Genomic DNA, 9,489 nt, shown 5'->3' on the forward strand with positions numbered 1-9,489 from the left:
CATCAATAATGAGAAGTTGGGCCTTTTTAATAGTTTTAGCAACTTCACTGTTTATATCAAGTCTAGAAATTGAAGTTTCATTTAATGGAATTAGTAATTTGTATTGGGAATGAAAGGTGCTCCCGCCGAGAAGTAAATTTGCAGCAATTCCTGTAGAAGCTGTGGGTAAAACAGTACCACCACGACCTCTAATATAATGTATTAAAACTTTATACAGATATGCAGGTGAATAGAATTCCTAGCTGGCAGGCCCCTGACAGCAAGCTGGCCACCTGTCGATTCCGTGAGGAATGGGGCTCCCTCCTCCCTCCTGTCAGGGTCCAGGGTGCAGGTGAATGGGGATCCTGGCTGGCAAGCCACTGTCAGCAAGCTATCCAGCAGTAGATTATGTGAGGAATGGGTCTCCCACCTCCCTACTGTCAGTGTCTGGTTTGAAGGCCGGCCACGCCTCTTGTTGGGCCAGACCCAGAGTTCTACCACGCTGTGGCCTCCGCCTCAGCAACCCAGGACTGACTGCTGCTGGGCGCTCCTGGTGCTCCGAGAGTGAGTTCTTCCCTCAGGCCTCGCGGGAAACAGCTCAGGGAGGGTGCAGTCCTTGGCAAGGCGACCCAGGACTCAGTGCATCCACGCTCCGAGGGCCGGTTCCTGCCTCAAACCCCGCCCTCACGGGAAACAGCTCAGGGAGGGCACAGCTGTTGCCAAGACAACCCCTGCAGGACTGACTTCCTTCCAGTTGGTTGAGCCTCGGACGTGACGCGTTACACCCAGGGTTTTTATATAAATAGATAGCATTTTATGGGCCCTTGAGTATCTTTCTTACAGTCAGTCTGATGACTAGCCACCTGTGGTTCAGGCATCGCTCCAAAAGACAGCCTACTAAAGAAACTACACAAGGCCCAGTTTCATTTGTAGAGCCTGTTTATTATGTTAACAAAGTGAAATGTGCTAATAACATCTGTGCTTCCTCGCTGAAAGAGGACTACATTTGTGTAACAGGATAATTTAGAGGTACTCAAAGGAGAGTGAACAAGTAAAGTGGGTACTGTTTTCCTTTGTGAATTGACTGTAAAGTCAATGTGTAGATGCTATCATAGTGTCAGGAATTAACTGTGTGTGACTCTCAATGTTGAAACAGTGAGGACAGCTGTTGCTTTGTTATGTGTTTTCTCACCACATCTGGAGGAAGGATCTCTTTCTCTCCCCCCTCCCCTTTCTCATAGTGACAGGCCAAAGGAGAAGCATGTTGTTGGCCAGCTGATTGATGTGGCACTTCTTTTGCATCATTCTACTAATGAACAACAAACAGTCATTGGCATGCATTCCATCTTGAATAATTGGGGTCAGTATTTTCTTTATCAATGCAATCTGGATTAACAATATTCTCCTATGATTAACACATTACAATATTCAAATTATAAATAAAGGCAAACCAGAACATAATTGAAAACTAGCTTTTTTTAAAAATTCTCACTCAAGGATATGCTTTTATTGATTTTAGAGAGGGAGGAAGGGCCTCTAGAGAGAGAGAAACATCAATTGGTTGCCTCCCATATGTGCCTTGACCAGGGATCAAACCTGCAACCTGGGTATGTGCCCTGACCTGGAACCGAATCTGTTACCCTTTGGTGCATAGGATGTCACTCCAACCAACTGAGCCACACCAGCCAGAGTGAAAACTAGCTTTAAGAAATAATAATAATGCAAAACAGTGCCTAAGTCGTGGATATTAATAAATACTTCAGTATTTATAAATCTTTCCATACAGTTTTTAGGAAGATTTCCATATTGTAAGTATAAAAATAAGACTAAATTATTTGAATATCCTAGAAAGTTTCTACTAGTTCCTGGGCTTTTCATTGCAGCCACAAAGAGAGTAGCATGTCTACGAGGTCAAGACTTGTCACCAGTCCAAAATGTGTGACCTACTCTATTAACTTCTCCATAAGAAAGAGGCCCAGCCCTAACTGGTTTGGCTCAAAGGATAGAGTGTCGGCCTGTGGACTAAAGGGTCCCAGGTTCGATTCCGGTCAAGGGCATGTACCTTGGTTGCAGGCACATCCCCAGTAGGGAGTGTGCAGGAGGCAGCTGATCGATGTTTCTCTCTTGTTGATGTTTCTATCTCTCTATCCCTCTCCCTTCCTCTCTGTAAAAAATCAATAAGATATATTTTTTTAAAAAAGGAAAGAGGCCCAATAATAAGAATATACTTTATATCTATACTTGAATAATTGCCATGTTTTTACCTAGCTTGTTTATTCAGTCCCAATGTGTTTATTTAGTATTTTAATTGTTACAGAATGATTTCTAAATGTGAACCTCATCTAACTTATTAAAGAAAATATTTGTATTGACCACTACTAGATTTTTAGAAAAGAAGACAATTGTATTCCTTTAGTAACTTCCAATATCAGAAACTCTGGCTATTTTATAAAGAAAAAACAAACAAGGCATTTAAAGGGGAACAGACTGTTTGTTGAACCTCAGAGGGAAGGCAGGGGAGGGTGGGTGGAAAGAGACCAATCACTGAACATAGATAGATAGATAGATAGATAGATAGATAGATAGATAGATATAGATATAGATATAGATATATATAGATACACACACACACACACACACACACACACACACACACACATACACAACCCGTGGACACAGGCAATGGGATGGAAAAGGCCGGGAGGAGGGAGGGGACGGGAGCAGGCTGGAAATAGTTAATGGGGGAAGGCGGGACCTATGTAATACTTTCAACAATAAGATAAATAAAGTGGAGCAGTAAGCACCTTAGAGCCTGGGAGGTATTCAAAACTGCCTGTCAACCGAGAGAAATTTATTTCAGTAAAACTAAGCACAGGAAATATGAAGAATACATAACATATTGTTTGCCTGGTGCAAGTATTCATGGACCCACTACATTGGTATATAACTAAGGATGGAAGCTCTTATAAAGTTTGTGACCATCATATTATTTCTAGATAATAGATTGATACATCTATATGACAAGGAATATATTTGCACTTAGAGTTGGCTAAGAAAGTGTCTTACAGTTTTTGAGTTGCCTCTTAAAGATTGTGCCACCTGGACTTACTCTTTCTCCTGTTGAGCAGACTCAAGCCCCTGTGTTGGTTCTGGAGTCCCTCGGTGGGTCACTGACTAGCTGTCTGTTTGAACACACTTGGAACGTGAACAGTTGCCATTGGCTTTGTTTCCTGCCTAAAGAAATGTGCATGTTACCAGAGGTGTGTTTATGTGGCTTTTATTGCCTGTTTTTTCTAGTCTGTCAAATGGCTGATTTGACAAATTTTGGTAAGAAAATAGCACTGATTAGCCAAGAAAACATACAGTGTTCTATGACAGCAGGCATTACCCCAACTTCAGATAACTGTATGTTGGTGCTGGAGACTGAGGAAATGTAGATGGGTCAATGAAAAATTAAAACATTTATTGTAAAATAGAATTAAAACATTGAATTAGTAGTGGAGAATTGAGTACCATGGTTTTTAGACCTAGAGAACATTAAATGAAATAACAGTATTTCAAATACATGGATTTGCCATGTGTAAATGAAAAACAATAATTAAAACCCAGTTTTCCCAGCTGAGAATATTAGCGTTTATTCTCTCTGAGCCTTCAACTCTTGTGAATTCCTTTTTTCACTCGCTACTTGACCTATATGTACTTAGCCTATATCTTATACGTTATATCAATGTATTTAGTTCATATTATTGTTCAGTGTTACCTTCCTAACTCTTCTAAATGTGTCTTCTGATTCATACCTCAATTTTAAACTATAAATTGGAGAATTATACCTTACATATGGTTTTGTATTTTATTTCTTAAACCATTTTTACATATATTATCTCATTTAATTTTCATAGGACCACTGGCTGTCAGCAGGGTTCAGTTGTATACTACAGAATTAGTCTAGGTGATATAAGCTGGAAGAGCATATTTGGATGCTACTCATCTGGAAGTGACAAAGGCAAAAAAGAAGCCAAGAAACAGTTTTAACGTAAATGCTGCTGTTACACTGCATGTCACCAACATGGGTGGCTATTCCATATCAACACACCCCCTCTAATATTTTCAAACAACAGAAGCAGTAACATGTTGACACTTGTCACATTATAGCTCTTCCTTATAGAAATAACAAAGGTCTTTCTTTTTCCCTAAATGGAGTATCTAAAATCTCCTCATGCTATTAGCTCCACTAATACAGCTCTCCCACTCATGATTAGGTACTGTTCTGCCTTGGAATTGTGGAATTCTGTAACTTCTGGAGTAGATTGCATGGCTAATATCACCAACAAATCCTATACAATAGAAGGCTAATATGCAAATTGACTGAACGGTGGAACGACCCGGTTGCTATGAAGCACACTAACCACCAGGGGGCAGATGCTGAACGCAGGAGCTGCCCCCTGGTGGTCAGTGAGCTCCCACAGGGGGAGCGCCGCTCAACCAGAAGTGAGCTCATGACTGGCCAGTGCAGTGGCAGTGGTGGGAGCCTGTCCCGCCTCCGCGGCAATGCTAAGGATGTTCAACTGACGGGGAATGGGCCTAAGCCATCAGTCAGATATCCCCCAAGAGCTCCCGGACTGCGAGAGGACACAGGCCGGGCTGAGGGGGATTCCCCCCCCCCCCAAGTGCATGAATTTCGTGCACTGGGCCTCTAGTTCTATATAAAATAGGGCAAAAGGAGACAAAATTATTTAACACACATAAATATGTATTACACAGTTGGCAAAGGAGAAATATGCATAGCTATTATAGTTCTCATTTCTACAAGTGGTTACTACCCCCTGTATGGTTCATTTGCCCTAATAGAGCCAAAGTTTATTACCTGGTGCATTTAACTATAGGTACAGTATTGCTGGCAAAGCATGGCAGATGGGGAAAGCAAAACCAAAAGCAAAACCAAACCTGAGTAAATGTATATTTTAGTGAGGATAAATTGTTGTCCTCTCTTGATAGAAGGGGTTCAATGTAATTAGCCTGCTACTGTGTGGCAGGCTTTTCCCTCAGAATTGATTGTTGTACTTGGCAAGTTGGGTACTCAGTAGTGTTAGTAGACAGGTTAGCAGTGGTGAGAGGCAGTCTCAACTTGTAAAAGCTGCCTTTGCCACCATGATCACTTTGTTTATGATCCCATTGAACAAACTCTAGATTACTGTGGAAGGAGACAAACTAGCGATTATAGGGTGATTTACAATGTCCTCCTGGTTTTTGAGAGTCTCCTCTTCTCCAGTGAGAATTCAGATGGGACACAAATGTTTTCTTTCATTCTTTATTTAAGCGATTCATCCACATACATTTTGCCCAACCATTTTGTTGCTAGTTCTTGTCTTCTTCCGTCTACATTTGGCATCAATTTAAAATTTGGTTCTTCATCTATCAGTTTGGCTTACACTGAAAGTTGTCTTTACTCCTGGGTCAAGTGGACCATGAGATGTGCCCTCAAAAAGTAGTCCCCACCATCCAGCTAAACAGTTACGGTGGTCCATGAGTCAGTATGACCCATATCTCATGCCATCTCTCCTGGGCAAATTGGACATAAGGGCACCGCACAAGGCCCTGCTTTACCTATCAGGGCCTTCTCTGAAGGGAGCTGTAACCGTCTATTTCTAGCTACAACCTGTATCATATCAGCTCATCTGAAAACCAGGCTTGACCTTTTCTCCTGATTACTTGTTATACAGACTTTCCCATGAGGCCATAAGGTTGGGCTGAGGGAAGGATGGCAGGTGCAGCAGGAATAGGTAAAGCAAGCGTCTGAGCTTCCTCATTTTGAAATTTACTTAATTTCAGGTACTCGTCACACCTGACTATACTACATGTATAAGTTTAACTTGAGGACATAGTATTCCTGGACATGTCCACCTTTGTGACCAGTTGAATCAGTCAGTGGCCACTTCATGATGGGTTCCATGGCTATCTAGTATCCCATGGTGGAGGTTTTGAGGTTATCTAAAATAGTCAGGTGTTCAGTTTGCACTATGACCCAGTAGCAACAGTTCCGTGCTGAATAAGAGCATGGCTTAGCCCCCAAACCTTAGGTCCTTCCACTATTCTATTTTGGTTCCAAGTATCGCAGTCAGCCATAGGTGCTTCCATTAGTCACAAGGGCCAAGGATACAGTTGCTTGCATTTTATACTGGACCACACAGAGAGCTTTCTCTCAGCTTCACGTAACACTGACAGCTTTATCGGCCACTCAGTAAATAGACCGGAGTAGTACACAAAATAGATTGGCACGTGTTGCTTCCAAAGTCCAATGAGATCTAAGCAGTACTTATCATCTACCCTCTGGCACATACATGTCTTACCAGGGTATCCTAGGGTACCTGTTACTTCGTGCCATCTTGTCCTGTGGGACTCTAAGATGATGAAGGTTACTGCAGACTGGTTACAGCGTGGAACCAGAGTTGACAGGGCACTAATGCAGCATGAACGTATCCCGCTGCCCCGCCAAGTAGCTTTATGTTTTCTTTTCTATTGAGAGAGAAACACACATGTGTACACACACACACACACACACACACACACACACACACAGGTCAAATCAGTAGCTGCACACCAAATCTAGTAGAATCCACATCTGTATCAACAACTGCAACTGGAATTGCTCCCTAATTAAGTCTGTGATACTGAATACTACTGTCAACCTCAAATATTGACCTTCATTATAGGCTTGCCACACAAAAAGAGAGATGATAGGAATCACCACATTGCATCTTTCAAGTTTCTGATGGTGACATTAATCTTTGTGATTCTCTCAAAAGATGCAGTATTTCTTTTACTTTGCTATTTTGGCAGGGAAGAAAAGCCTAGGAGTTTCTTTTTAGCTCTTCTAATCACAGTAGTTCTTATTACATGGATCAAAGTGAAAATTTTGGAATTTTGCCTATTTCTGAACATATATTCCATTTATAAACTCAGAATCTGGACAGGTAATCATAAGACAAACTCCATTTGTGTTTTTCACCCATAAAGCCTTCAACTTGACTGGTCGAACACAGAGGTATTTACTCCTTGGGGATCAACATTAGTTCAGGGACAATGTCCAATAAATCCTGAAAGGTTTGGTTATTTCACTTTCTCCAATGCACAGTTGTCCTCAAAAGCAGATACAGATCCTTTGGGAAAGTGTAGAAGTAAGAGCTAAATTCCATGATTATGATTACTAGGGGCCTGATGCACGAAATCGTGCAAGAGTAGGCCTTCCTTCCCCCAGCTGCAGGCACCAGCTTCCCTCTGGCACCCGGGATCCAGGCTTCCTTCCGGCACCAGAGACCCAGGCTTCCCTCCGGAACCCGGGCTTCCCTCTGGCCGCTGGCAGGCACCCAGGACCCGGGCTTCCCTCGCAGCCCCGGCTTCGTCCAGAAGGACTTCCAGTCTAATTAGCATATTACTCTTTTATTATTATAGATTGATATTATTGAAGGGTTCTTCCTTAAAAACCCAACCTCTCCCTCAATTTGGGGATTTAAGACGGCTTCCTATCTCGGTCTGGGACCTAGAAGAGAGGCCCTGGATATTGCTGATCAGACAAGGCCTGTCACTTGACCTACAGATCAGATAGGAGTTTCTTGGTCTTCTCAGCTGCTTTAGTCCTAGAAACCCCTCATTAATTATCCACCACCAAAAATTCCTATAATTCAAACCATTACTTTGGTCCTCCTTCTTATGTCCACTATGTCTATCTTACCTGGGGACACTTAGCTCTGCTGCCTCAGCATTTGCTTATCCTCATTGAAAGCATCCCATTTCAAAGGCAGCACCTACAATACTCACCTTCCTCTCCATGACTTCCTGGAGGTATGTTAAGAGTTGGATAAGCAAGATACATGGTAAATCTCCCTAAGTCTTTATATTTCAACCTCTGTATTTCACTGAGACATTTTTGCCATCTAGATACTCTATTTCTATTCCAGGCATTATTATATCATGCAGCAGACAGAAAGTTACTTTGAGTTACTTTGTTTTAGGGCCTAGGAGAATGCCATTTACAAACATTTTGGCAACTTTGATAAATTCCAAGTTTTATCATTTGGATACATTTATTAGTAATCTATAATAATAAAAGCGTAATATGCTCATTAGACCGGACAGACGAATGACCTTCCAGACGTCATTCCAGACGAAGCCTCGGTGAGCAGGGACCCAAGGCAGAGGCAGTTAGGGGCGATCAGGCAGGCATGCAGAATGGTTAGAGGCAATCAAGCAGGCAGGCAAGTGGTTAGGGGCAATCAGGCAGGCAGGCAGAGTGGTTATGGGCAATAAGGCAGGCAGGTGAGCAGTTGGGGGTGATAAGGCAGGCAGGCAGAGGCTGTTAGAGGCGATGAGGCAGGCAGGTGAGTGGTTAGGGGCGATGAGGCAGAGTGGTTAGGGGCAATCAGGCAGGCAGGCAGAGTGGTTATGGGCAATAAGGCAGGCAGGTGAGCAGTTAGGAGTCAGCAGTCCCAGATTGCAAGAGGGATGTCCGGCAGTCAGACATCCCCCAAGGGGTCCTGGATTGTGAGAGGGTGCAGGCCGGGCTGAGGGACCCCCGGAGTGTACAAATTTGCACCGGGCCTCTAGTTTATAATAATAACTAAGAAACAGAAGCTAGTCAAGTAACTCCTCAGAGTACTTTTATGTCTATTTTCTTATTTCCTCTTATATAAACTTGTGGGAGAAGTAGGACTAGAGTCTTACAGATGAGGCAACAGATTCAGAAAAGGTAATTAACTTCTCCAGGGGCAGAACTAGGCCTAGAGCATATTTGTCTTGTGCTCCTTCTTCACCACATAGTATCTGAGTGGCATGTAGATTTATGCACAGGTATCTGTGCACACATACAGTGAACCCTGCACACACGCCAGGCCTCTATCCAGGAATGACAACTATAGTCATGTTATTGTTCCTAATAGCAGCATATCTTAAGAAACTCAAAAACAATATTTTTGTTGTTTGGATGAATATAAAATCGGTTTTTTATAATAGATACTATAATTGCTACTTATGGTTGTAATATTTTTTTCTAAACACTCTTACCTAAAAAATTGCCCAAAATATAACTCTCGAAAGAATTTTCAGTCTCATTTTTAATCAGAAAAATATAAGTTAAAGAATCTTTGACAGATTACTATTTTTCAACTGTGTGCATTTATCTGTGCATACACATATATGAATGCTGACAAGGTTTACAGTATAATAGATACATAGAAACTTTATAATCCCATATAATAAAAGCCTAGGTGGCGTCACGCATGACGTCATCACAAGATGGCTGCCACAAGATGGCTGGCAGGGGAGGGCAGTTGGGGGCAAGATCAGGCCGGCAGGGGAGGGCAGTTGGGGGCGAACAGGCCAGCAGGGGAGGGCAGTCAGGGGCGATCAGGCCAGCAGGGGAGCAGTTAGGTGTCAATCAAGCCAGCAGGGGAGCAGTTAGGGGGTGATCAGGCTGACAGGCAGAAGCAGTTAGGGGCAATCAGGCAGGCAGGCAGG

The 9,489-nt window shown here is 42.7% G+C and overlaps 1 protein-coding gene across 1 annotated transcript in view; it reads left to right on the forward strand.

Moving 5' to 3' along the window:
- Positions 1–9,489, forward strand: part of SPIDR (scaffolding protein involved in DNA repair) — a 273,808-nt gene that overhangs the window by 132,122 nt on the left and 132,197 nt on the right. The gene's annotated exons all lie outside the window — the stretch shown is intronic.

Source organism: Myotis brandtii, unplaced genomic scaffold (assembly GCF_000412655.1).
Source record: "Myotis brandtii unplaced genomic scaffold, ASM41265v1 scaffold922, whole genome shotgun sequence".
Lineage (NCBI taxonomy): Eukaryota > Metazoa > Chordata > Mammalia > Chiroptera > Vespertilionidae > Myotis > Myotis brandtii.